The following is a 13743-nucleotide window of genomic DNA, read 5'->3' on the forward strand; positions in this document are numbered from 1 at the left end:
GCTTGATGCGCGGTCGGTTTAGGATCGATCCCCGTCGGTGGCCTCATTGGGCTATTTCTCGTTCCAGCCAGTGCTCCACAAATGGTGTAACAAAGGTCGTTTTATGTACTATCCTGTCTGTGGGATGGTGCATATCGGAAAGAGTAGCCCATGAAGTGGCGACAGCGGGTTTCCTCTCTCAATATCTGTGGGGTCCTTAACCATATGTCTGACGCCATATAACCGTAAATAAAATGTGCTGAGTATGTCGTTAAATAAAACATTTCCTTTCCTATATCTGTGTGGCCCTTAACCATATGTCTGACGCCATATAACAGTAAGGGGTGGGGCGTAGCTCAGTGGTACAGCGCTCGCTCGATGCGCGGTCGGTCTGGGATCAATCCCCGTCGGTGGGCCCATTGGGCTATTTCTCGTCACAGTCAGTGCACCACGACTGGTATATCAAAGGCCGTGGTATGTGCTATCCTGTCTGTGGGATAGTGCATATAAAAGATCCCTTGTTGCTAATCGGAAAGAGTAGCCCATGAAGTGGCGACAGCGGGTTTCCTCTCTCAATATCTGTGTGGTCCTTAACCATATGTCTGACGCCATATAACCGTAAATAAAATGTGTTGAGTGCGTCGTTAAATAAAACATTTCCTTTCCTATATCTGTGTGGCCTTAAACATAATATTATGTCTGACGCCATATAACCGTAAATAAAATGTGTTGAGTGCGTCGTTAAATAAAACTATGTCCTTCCTTCTTTTAGTTTTCAATTCTACTAGTGTTTAACACTGTTAAGAATAAATCAACAGGATGATCCTATCTGACCTTTAAACATTATCTTGTTACCTTGTAAACCGATGACTAACGAGGCACAGTTTGTAACCATGATAATGCCAGTTTTGTTTTATATAAAATGTTTTCTGTCTATAACGCTTTACGTAAATCCGGTATATAAGGAAGTACACTTTTTCCCGCGAGTCTGTTTTAACTTGGGTTTTGTTTTAACAAGCTGTCCAGATCTGCGGAAAACGTTTTTATAATTATAATAAATGTGTCATTGATTAATGAATCTGTCTTTATTTTATTATTTTTTCCCTCTTTTTTAATTTTTTTGTTTTGTTTTAATTTTTTCATTTGCGTATGAGTGATTGGGGATGCGGGGGGGGGGGGGGGGGTGAGGAAGACACGGATTTAGTAATAACTGTTGTTGTTGTCTTGTTGTTGTTGTTGTTGTTGTTATTGTTGTTGTAATTACTGTCATTGGGGTTGTTGATGTTAGTTTTATTGTTGAGTAGGATAAACGTTTTCGTCTAGGCATCTAGCACGGTCGGTATAGAGATCGACTGAGGTGCTAGCGTCGTCGGATCGAACTACCTCAGTGGACCCAATCTCTGACTGTGTTTTTCCTGTTCCAATAGTGCTCCACGACTGGTATATCAAAGGTTGTAGTATATGTTGTCCTGTCTATAGGAAGGTGCATATAAAATATTCCTTGGTACCAATGGGGGAAAAAATATAGCGGGTTTCCTCTCTAAGACTCTAAGTTAAAATTACCAAACGTTTGACATCCAAAAGTTTGATGATTAGTAAATAAATGTGCTCTAGTGGAGCCGTTAAACAAAACTAATTTTGTTTAACTTTAACTTTCTCTTCTAGTTATTGCCTAAACCCATTTTGTATATATACCCAGTGTGTGTGATCTAGCCCAGTCGTTAGAGCGCTCGCCTGAAGTGCTCAGATCGTAGGATCAAACCATGTCGACGGACTAATTCTCTGATTGGGTTTTTTCCTGTCCCAACCAATACTCCACAACTGGTACATCAAAGGACGTGGTATGTGCGGACCTGCCTATAGAACATCCCTTGCTACAAATGGAAAACAAATGAAGCGGGTTTCCTTTGAAGAGTACGTCCAATAGCCGATTATAATCATTATTAATAAATCAATGTTATACCGTTAAACAAAGCTAACTTTAACAACACCTAGTTTGATAACAATTACAAAGACACTGTATTTAGCTGAAACCGGCCTCGGTGGTGTCGTGGTTAAGCCATCGGAAATAAGGCTGGTAGGTACAGGGTTCGCAGCCCGGTACAGGCTTCCACCCAGAGCGAGTTTTAACGACTCGGTGGGTAGGTAGGTGTATGACCACTACATCACCCTTTTCTCTCTCATTAACCACTAACCACAAACATCTAACTCACTGTCCAGATAGTTGTGGTGCGTGCCCAGGACAGCGTGCTTGAACCGTAATTGGATATCAGTACAAAAATAAGTTTAAATGAAATGAAATTAAGCTGAAATAACGGGGTGCAATAAATCAAAACAATCGGGACACTGCAATTAAAGGCGTTATTCAGCTAGATAAAAGGGACACTTTCAGACTAAAAGGGTACTTTGTCTTTGTCTTTTGGTTTTGTGTAATGCATTTCTTAGATTCTGCTAACCACGTTTTACCTACCGAAGCATGGACCAATATTTTATATAAAAACAGAAAATGTGTATGTAATACTAAAAACAGTATCTATTGTACTTCGGGGCGAGACGTAGCCCAGTGGTAAAGCGTTCGCTTGATGCGCGATCGGTCTAGGATCGATCCCCGTCGGTGGATATTTCTCGTTCCAGCCAGTGTTCCACAGTTACAGTTCTGTCCTATTTTTCTGGGGTGACGACTTGTCTTTGCCCCCCCCCCCACCCCACCCACCCCTCTCTCTCTCTCTCTCTCTCTCTCTCTCTCTCTCTCTCTCTCTCTCTCTCTCTCTCTCTCTCTCTCTCTCTCTCGCTCTCTCTAGTTATGACCCGTATCGTCTTCGTCATTGTCTTCTTTCATTCATTCATTCATTCATTCACTCACTCATTCATTCATTCACTTACAGCTAGAGTTGTGCTTATATCCAATCAAGGTTCAAGCACGCTGCCCTAGGCAAACACCTCAGCTGTCTGGGCTGCCTGTCCAGAGCAGTGGGTTAGTGGTTTGTGAGAGAAAAGAAGTCGGTGTACTGGCCTTACACCACCCCACTGTGTCGCTAAACTCGCTCTGGGTGGGAGTCAGTACCGGGAGGCGAACCCAATACCTACAGGGCTTAAGTTGACTACACCCACCGAAGCCGGTCATTGTTTTTCAAAAAGTTAAAGTTTGTTTTGTTTAACGACAACATTAGAGCACATTGATTTATTAATCATAGGCTATTGGATGTCAAACATTTCGTAATTTTGACATATAGTCTTAGACAGGAAACCCGCTACATTTTTCCATTAGAATCAAGGGGTATTTTATCTCACAGACAGAGAGGAAACCCGTTACTTTTTTCATGTCATTGTCTTCGCCGTAGCGAAGCTTTAAAACTATTAAACGTTTACGACGTGCTATTTTACATGCATACTTACAGTCTGATATATGACTCTATTTTTACCAATACCGGGTTGTAAAATCAAACACGGCTTCACTCCATGCAAATAGACTCCAATAAAACGCATATTCCTCGACAGTATCGGCGCGGCCGGGTATTGTAAAAATAAATCTTTAGAGCCTTTTCGGTTTTGTTTAGTCACCTACTAACTGGGTCATTTAAATGTATAATGGAACGTCCGTATGTTTGTCGTAAAATCGCACAGCGGTGGGCCCCCACAATTTAATCCTACTGTATGGAGACGATTTTACGTTTTATGACTTGATTTAGTAGTTACCATGGGTGTACTGAATTTAAATTTAAACCTAGGAGATATAACTGTATTTATTCCACACTCGATATAGCTATGAAGTAGCCTAGTCACTTTTTTTATGGATAGGTGCCGAATAGGGGAGGGAGAGGTAGAGGGGGAGGGGGAGGGGTATTAGTTTTTGGTAACTGTGTTCCATAAAACAAAAACTAAATATTACTAGGATTTGTATGAACTTTGTTCTGATTGTGTTCACGTGTCGCGCGCACACCTACCTTCCAACCCGCTTACATAAGCGCGCGCACACACACACACACACACACACACACACACACACACACACACACACAGAGGAAGACACACATACGCGCATACACACAATTATACATACGTATATTCACAGACGCTCATACGTACGCTACGGTGGTGGTCTGGGAACTGCGGACGATTCGGTGCCACAGGTTCGAGTCCCAGTAATGGCACGAGACAATTTGTGAGGCCAAAAAGGATTTTAACCGCTATGCCCGTGCGTACCAGTCAAACTCGACATACATACACTATATAGATATTCGTACATAGTACTAATACGTAGTACTGTGTATGTTCATGTTCATTAAAAGGTACGTATATACGGTCATACAAACTGACGTAAAACTACAAACAGGGCTGTTGAGGATAAAATGGTTTGATGACGGCGGTTAGCGAGATCGACGACTGTGTCGTGACCTTACACCCACCCATTGAACAGAGCACTTACTGACATCTGACCTGTTCGGTGTCTAACATGTTATGGTGACAGAGAAAACACAACAGGAAAAGACACAGAGGAACACAGAGACAGACAAACAGAGATAGAGATAAAGTTCTAAAGAGATAGGAGAGAGAGAGAACGGAGAAAGAGAGAGACATAGACAGAGAGAAGAGAGAGAGAGAGAGAGAGAGAGAGAGAGAGAGAGAGAGAGAGAGAGAGAGAGACAGACAGACAGACAGACAGACAGACAGACAGAGACACACAGAGAGAAAGAGAGAGAGAGAGAGAGAGAGAGAGAGAGAGAGAGACAGACAGACAGACAGACAGACAGACAGACAGACAGAGACAGAGACACAGAGAGAGAATGAGAGACGGAGAGAGACAGAGACAGAGGTCGAGAGAGAATGAGAGAGAGAGAGAGAGAGAGAGAGAGAGAGAGAGAGAGAGAGAGAGAGAGAGAGGGAGAGGGAGAGGAGGAAAGAGGGGGTTCAAAACAGACAGTGTGTGTGTGTGTGTGTGTTTGCGTGCGTATGTGCGTTAGAGTACGTATGTACGCGTGTGCGTGCGTGCGTGTGCGTGTGCGTGTGCGTGTGTGTGAATGATATTTTATTTTCACTTTTCTGTAGACCGGATAACACATACCACGGCCTTCAATATACATGTGGAGGGACACTATCGATCCTACGAGAAGTCGTTCCACTTTAGCGAGCGCTCTCGCGTCCTGGACACGAACCCAGGAAATTGCCGACTGCCTACTCACTACATCACCGATTGCGAAACACATAACCTAGATCGGTATCGATTTTGGTTCGGGTACCCAACTCGGATTGACGCTGCAATCCATGACGGATCAAGGGTCTTGTAAAAAGGGGAAGGAAGGAAGGAAATCTTTTATTTAACGACGCACTCAACACATTTTATTTACGGTTATATGGCGTCGGACATATGGTTAAGGACCACACAGATATTGAGAGAGGAAACCCGCTGTCGCCACTTCATGGGCTACTCTTTTTGATTAGCAGCAAGGGATCTTTTATATGCACCATCCCATAGACAGGATACCACATACATCGGCCTTTGATATACCAGTCGTGGTGCACTGGCTGGAACGAGAAATAGCCCAATGGGCCCACCGACGGGGATCGATCCCAAACCGACCGCGCATCAAGCGAGCGCTTTACCACTGGGCTACGTCTCGTCTCTGTAAAAAGTGGAAGGAAGGAAATGTTTCATTTAACGACGCACTCAACACATTTTATTTACGGTTATATGGCGTCGGAGTGTAAAAAGGGGATTTATAGAATTAAAAAAGAACAATTTATACGGGCGGGGGGGGGGGGTCACGAGACCCTGTGACTACACACACACACACACACACATACACACATACACACACACACACTCCCGCCCTCCCCCATATCCTTCAATGCAATCGACATTGCTTAATTTCCAGGTTATTACGAGTTTCATCTTCTTCAATCTCTTTCACCTTTTGTTATATTTTACACACTAAAATGCTAGTAAATGTATAAAATGAGACCCCTTGGGGCTAAGTTATGGTTAAAGATGCAATAAACAGTTTTAAAATTGCTTTATATAGGTGGAGTTATTTTGTCTTTGTGTACATAGATGTTTAGAAAAATATATAAGTACGAAAACGTTAATATGTTTTGGTATTTTCAGTAAATAGACGGAGCTTTACAATTCAGTACAATAGTACACTGTGACAAACACACACACACACACACACACACACACACACACACACAAAAAAGGTTTCCGGGCTAACAGCCAATCAGAAGCGTCCATTGTTATGCGGCCTTTTTCTCACAATGAAAAGATGTTGTGGGTTATTTCCGCGATGGGTAAACACTGACACAATAATTTGTAATTTTTCTGTTTGCGATTAAATTAGCTTCCTTATAACACTACGAGGCGACGGAGCGGAGAAATTTACAACAAAACAGGCAAAATAGTGAATGAATGAATGAATGAATGAATGAATGAATGAATGAATGAATGAATAAATAAATGTAGGTATAACACCAGCACGTAGTGTTGGGTGTTGGGCGGGGTGTTAAACTGAGTTTTAACTAACACTGCTTTCTGTGTCCTGTCCAGCTAGAAATAACACCCATACAAAATCAAAACATTAGACTAACAAACAAAAAAAGTAATAATGTTTTTTTTTATTTTTTTAAACAAAACCTGGGAGATTGATGTCAATATAAAAATTCTAAATTAAAACTTTCAAGGGAAGGGGCGGGGGATTAATCTATTGAATTCAATTCATCCCTCCCCCACCCCCACCCCCCACCCCAGCCCCCAATTAAATGCTTTTCCCTCATTAAACATGTGCCTAACAACTGGTGTATCAAATACCGTGGTATGTGCTGTAATGAAAATGTAGCGGGAAGATTGAAGCGGGAACTATATTAACGTGCCCATATCCAAAAAGGTTTAAGCACGCCTATCCCAGGTCTGGTCTCTGACATCGCCAGTGGACAGTCCTGGGAGAGGAAGGGGGGGGGGGTGGAAGGGGGATGAAAATGTAGCGGATCTTGTCTAAGACTATATGTTAGGATTATCAAACTTTTCACATCCACTGGCCGATGTTTAATATACCAATATGCTCTAGTGGTGTTATTAAACAAAACAAAGGCTATCTTTAGTTTGCGGTGTGGAGATTGTACAAGAGACAGGCCTGTTGTAGGGAATTATTGATGGTCAGGAGGGATGGAATAATTTAAATAATGTTAATATTGATAATAAAGCTCGCACACTGTTGGAGGGTAGAATGTGTTCCTATGTTAGGCTTTCGTTTTGTCAGTGGTTTTCGCTACATTCTGAAACTTTTTAGACTTACTGACCATAGTTACCGTGGTACGTACCTAAAAGACATTTGAATCATCTAGAAAAACTAGAAACACGTTAGATTTACTAAAAAAAAAAAAAAAAAAAAAAAAAAAAAATTAAAAAAATAAATATATATATATATATATATATATATATATATATATATATATATATATATATATATATATATATATATATATATATATATTTATTTTTTAATTTTTTTTATTTTTTTAATTTTTTTATATAAGCTAGAGGTTGTAATTTGCAACATAGGCATGATGCCAACAAATGGTAGAAGACAGTTATTTCTTCCCCCTTCAACTGATAGTTGGTTGCATGTATTCTTGTCACGTCGGGGCGGGACGCAGCCCAGTGGTACAGCGTTCGCTCGATGCGCGGTCGGTGTGGGATCGATACCCATCGGTGGGCCCATTGCGCTATTTCTCGTTCCAGCCAGAGCACCACGACTGGTATATCAAAGGCCGTGGTATGTACTACCTTGTCTGTGGGATGGTGCATATAAGAAATAGCCAAATGGGCCCACCGACGGGGATCGATCCCACACCGACCGCGCATCAAGTGAACGGTTTACCACTGGACTACGTCTCACCCCCTATGTTACCTAAATGTCGAAATATCCATATTATCAGATACTAAGTTGCGATAGTTTAAAATGTGCTGAGGTGCCATTAAAAAAATATGTATATTTCGTGTGTTAAAGTGTGTGCTTGCACAAACAGCACTTAAACTAAAGGGACTATCCTGAGTTTGATTCATTGTAAAACGTTTACGACTAACAGAGCTTTTTTATGGTGACTAAAATTGCATATAAAATAATTTTCTTGTTTAGAATATCAGTGTCTGTATTTATAGAAGGTGTCCCATGCGGTCCTAATGTTTGTAGTAGTCCAAACCGGATTTTACATCCTAATAATTTCGTACGTACAAAAACAAATATATATATTACCAAGTTTTCGTAATATGAACAATGTCTGCTACAAACATTAGCGCACGACCCCAAACATACTGGATATACAGACATCAGGGGCGTGCGCAGGAAATTTTGCAGGGTGGGGGGGGTCGAGGTGTCTGGCGAAGCCCGACACCGCGAGCGCCGCAGGCTCGAAGCCCGTGGCGGGGGGTCTGGGGGGGGATATGAAATTTTTGTTCGCCTTGAGCAGGAGGGGTTTCGACCCCCAAACACACACACACACACCCGCGCACACGCCTGGACACTGGTATTTTAAACAAGAAAATGTATTTAATATGTCATTCCCTTGAAAAACATTTCCTTCGTCTTGAAACAGGTCGCTTGGAGACTCAACCTGTAAGGACAGTTTACATCTCCTACCCACGATAGAATTGACTGTAGACTCGATCTGTATAAACTTTTAGTAATACATAAGGAACACTTCTGCATTTGCAGGTGAATATTTACTTTTTTTCTTCTATTATAAAATGTAATATTCGGAATTGAAAACATTTGATGGCACAAGCAGCTATACATATTATATAATCCAAATTGTGTCTTGCATACGTGTATGTGTGTGAGTGTATGTGTGCGTGTGTGTGTGTTTTATTCATTCATTTTATAGTTATCAACAATTAACATTTTTCAACACCCACCAATTGCGTTTGATGTTGACAGTAGCTTATATATTACACAGACACACACAAACAAAACACAAAACGCATACGCTCACGCACACACACATACAAAACACACATACACACATACAAAACACGTGCGCGCGCGCGCGCACACACACACACACACATATACCACATACACTCACACACATACCACACACGCACGCACGCACGCATACACCACAAACACCACACACGCACACACGCGCGCGCACACACACACAGACACACACACGGACACACACATGCACATGTACACACACGTACACACACGCACACGCATAGACACACTCACACACATACACACAGACACATACACACGCATACATACACACACCACACACATACACATACACACACACACACACACATACACACATACCACACACACACACACACACACACATACATACACACATACACACACATACCACACACACACACACACACACACATACACACACATACCACACACACACACACATACACACACATACCACACACACACACACACACACATACCACACACACACACACACACACACACACACATACCACACACACACACCTCGATGGATCAGTTGTGGTATTTCATTACGCAACTAGAGCTCAATGACTGGTATATCAAAAGTCGTGGTATGTACTGTCTTGTCTGAGGAGTGCTGAGTAGCTGAGGTGGTGGCAGCAGATTTCGTCTCGGAACACGAGATCGTCGTTCAATGACCACGTACTAGCATTAAACAAGTTAAAGCTTGTTTTGTTTAAGGACAACACTAAAGCACATTGATTTATTAATCAGCTATTGTAATTCTGACACATAGCCTCAGAGAGGCAACCCGCTACATGTTTCCATTAATAGTAAAGGGTCTTTTATACACGCTCGTGCTAGGGTTTCGTTAAACATTCATTAATTCATTTTATATGTGAACCATCCCAAATACAAGATAGCGCATACCACAGGCTTTGATATACCAGTCGTGGTAGACTGGCTGGAAAGAGAAATAGTCCAATGGGCGTTCCAGGCGAGCGCTTTATACTTGTACACGTTTCACTCCTAATATACGACCCGCTGGTTTAATAAGTGCCACGGTTGTGGGATATGTGTGTGTGTGTGTGTGTGTGTGTGTGTGTGTGTGTGTGTGTGTGTGTGTGTGTGTGTGTGCGTGTGCGTGCGTGCGTGTGTCCGCGCGCGCGCGTGGAGAGTGACCTGAACCCCAGAAGTCACTCCAAATATACTGGTCTGCGAGCTAAAGACTTGTGGTACCACCAATCGTAAGGTCGTGCACCCAGTCGGGACAGGTCGTGACTGGTCGCACTACCGATCGTGAAGTCGTACGACAGGTGGCACCACCAATCGTCAGGTTGCATGACCAGTAGCACGACCAATCGTGCGACTACTTGACCCATACACTGGTGGTGCGCCCGTGCGCGACTGGCGGTACAACCATGTACGACCTATTTGCGACCCGTTACGATTTGCAATCGCAGGTCAGACGTTTTGAACATGACCATCGATCTTGCTGCGATTGATTTTGCTCTGGCGATCACCCACGACCTCTGCAACCAGTCGCGCACACTTTCTACGATTTTTCCTGCGATTCCAACATTTTTCGGTCGCAACCTGGTCGCAGGCCCGGTGTGATTGGGGCTTTAAACCCCGTTCTCACTTGAACGATTTTCTACGCGAATTCAGTATTTTGATGATTCGCACACGTTGTAGAGGTGTCGTGTGTATTTCGGACATGTCGCATGCCGGTGCGACATTTTTCAAATGTTTAAAATTATCGTACGGCTGTCTCTAGGTTCGCACAGTTCGCATTGGTCGCATAGAGGTTGCAAAGCAGTCGCACGGCAGTATGATAGGTCGCACGGGAGACGTAAGTGAGTCTTAAGGGAGCCGAGATGTGCGACTCCCAGCGGACCCCCTGCGACTCCCGTGCGACATCCATCAGACTTCCGCGCAACTGTCGTGCAACCTGTGCAAATCTCATGCGAGCGTATGCGAGCCCGGTGCAGAAAGGCAGTCGCATGGCAGTTGCACAAGTGAGACTGGGGGGGGGGGGGGGGCTAGGTAATTCGTACGGGAATCGCACGGCTGTACAATCTTTTAGTCGCACCGCAGTTGTATGAAAAATCGTTAAAGTGAGAACTGGGCTTTAGGGAAGCGGTCTGACGAATGGAGTTGTCAGGTGGTCTGAATGGTAATAAGATTGTCCAGTGGGTCTGAGGATTAGCCTAATGGTCTATGAGGGTTGTGAAGTGGTCTAAGGGGGCTGTGGTGTGTTCTGAAGGGTAGTGACGTTGTCTGTGGTGAAATGGTGGGGGGGGGGGGGGGGGGGTGAATGAAGTTTTCTGGGGATAGTGAGATGTTCTGAGGTTGTGTGGGGTAGTGAGGTTGTGTGAGGGTATTGCGTTTGTGTGAGGGGTACTGACAGGGGGTTTGGGTGATAGTGAGGTGTTTTGAGTGGTGGTGAGGTGGGTTGAGGGGTGGTGAGGTGGGTTGAGGGGTGGTAAAATGGCATGGTGGTTAATCAGGTTGTCTAAACGGTAGTGACGTGATCTGAGGGGTTGTCATGTGTTTTGGGGGTAGTAAAGTGTTTTGAGGGGTGGTGAGGTGGGTTGAGGGGTGGTAAAATGGCATGGTGGTTAATCAGGTTGTCTAAACGGTAGTGACGTGATCTGGGTGGTTGTCATGTGTTTTGAGGGTAGTAAAGTGTTTTGAGGGGTGGTGACATAGTCTAAGGGGGTATTAGTTCACCAAGGTAAACATCTACGGTCCGTTTTTTAACATTTTGACATTTATTGGACCCGATGTTTACAACTTTAATAGCAAAAAACAAGCGTGCGTTTTCCGCCCAGATTTTAGGCGGAAACTATACAACCACGGAATTAATTATTTCGTGGCGAAATATGAGATGTACTAACAAATATAAACACTTACTGTATAAAGAAAACCTCCCCGACTTACGTTTTACGTATAAATAGACAGTTTGTCCAAATAGTAATCCTGCATTAATCCAATTGTCAGTTACGAATAAAATCTCGAATATTCCCGCCGGCCATTATGAGCATATTTAAAATGTGATTGAAAACTGTTGGCGGAATCGGATTATTTTTATTATTCGTCTCTGATTCACGAGTTTCTTCCACGATACTTAATGGAATATCACGTTTAATAATAATAATAACGATAATAATAATAATAATAATAATAATAATAATAATAATAATAAATATATAAACTAATTAATGAATAATATATTTTTTTAATCAGTTAATAAATAATAAATAAATTAATAATAACAACTAAATAATATAATAAATAATTAATTAATACTTAATAAATAATAATATAATAGTAAATTATTGAATAATGTTAGTAATTATAATAAATAACATAATAAATAAATTATTGATTTAATAATAATAAATAAATTAATTAATTAATTTAATTATTAACTAAATGAAAACGTGTTTTTTTTTTTTCATTTATAAATGTTTCCATTACACACACATACACGCACACACACTTATATACACACAAGACAGAGGGGGGTTGGGGGAGACAGACATAGAGAGATGAAACGGGGTAGCAAGAGATCACACATTTGCTTGTTTCTTGTTGTTTTCTTGTTAATGTGCATTATTCGTAATTTAGTGTGCTTACCTGTGTTTAACACACATTGGTACAAGGCAGTTGTCTCAAGCAGCAACTGTCACCAAGTCACACTTATGAATTAATTACATTCAACAGCACAGTTAATATTCAAATGGTTACGTAGGAATCAAAATACACATCGGTTTAACCAATGTGCAGACAGGCACAAGGCAGTTATCACAAGCAGTCACAGTTATACATTAATTATTACAATAAATGTTCATCTGGTTACTAGGCAATCCTCAACAACACAGTTCATGTTAAATTAGTCTAGTAGGAATAAATTATCACGAACAGCAGTTGTCATCAACAGTATGAATGAAACACATCAGTGCAAAACAACTGTTGAGGATAACCTCGCAACCATATGACAATGTTTTGTAATTAATGCATAAGTGTGACTTGATGACAATTGCTGCTTGTGATAACTGCCTTGTACCTGTCTGCACATTGCCTAAACCGATGTGTACTTTGATTCCTACTTAACCGTTTGAACATTAACTGTGTTGTTGACGATTGCCTCACAACCATAAGAACATGTTTTGTAATTACAATGCTGTGCAGATTTGTTATGTAACTACATATGACTTATAGTACAATTTTTGAAAGTAGTTAAATGAATGTTTCAAGGAATAAATTAGATGGAGCTGACAATCGTTATAACATTTTAGATTTACATGTATAAAATATTTTCAACAGCCAGTTTAACTTTCAAATTGTGTTTCCCCATTTCTTTGTGTGTCTATTCACCTTTCCCCAGAACTTGCTATAAAAGATTAATATAAATATTATGAAAGATTAATGAAACTATTATAATCAATGATTTTTTACGTTGTGGGGTTGGGCGCTGTGCATGTTAATTACAAGAAATTTATATTAATTGGGTTTTTTTAATTAAATAAAAACCCTAAAATAACTAATAACCAGTAATTATAGCTAAAAAAACAACAACAAAAATTAAAACAAAAAGAAGAGTAAAAATTAATAATAAATAAATAAAGAAAGAAAGAAAGACATAAAACCCTTAAAATAACTAATGACCTGCAATGATAATTAAACTAAGATTTTTTTTAAAGAAAAAAAGAAGAGAAAAACCTTTGAAACACATGTAAGCAATGGCCTGTAATAATAATATTTAAAAAAAATACTAATAATTTTTTAAAAAGTAAATAAATGA

The sequence above is a fragment of the Gigantopelta aegis genome, chromosome 8 (assembly GCF_016097555.1).
Source record: "Gigantopelta aegis isolate Gae_Host chromosome 8, Gae_host_genome, whole genome shotgun sequence".
NCBI classification, from domain to species: Eukaryota; Metazoa; Mollusca; class Gastropoda; order Neomphalida; family Peltospiridae; genus Gigantopelta; species Gigantopelta aegis.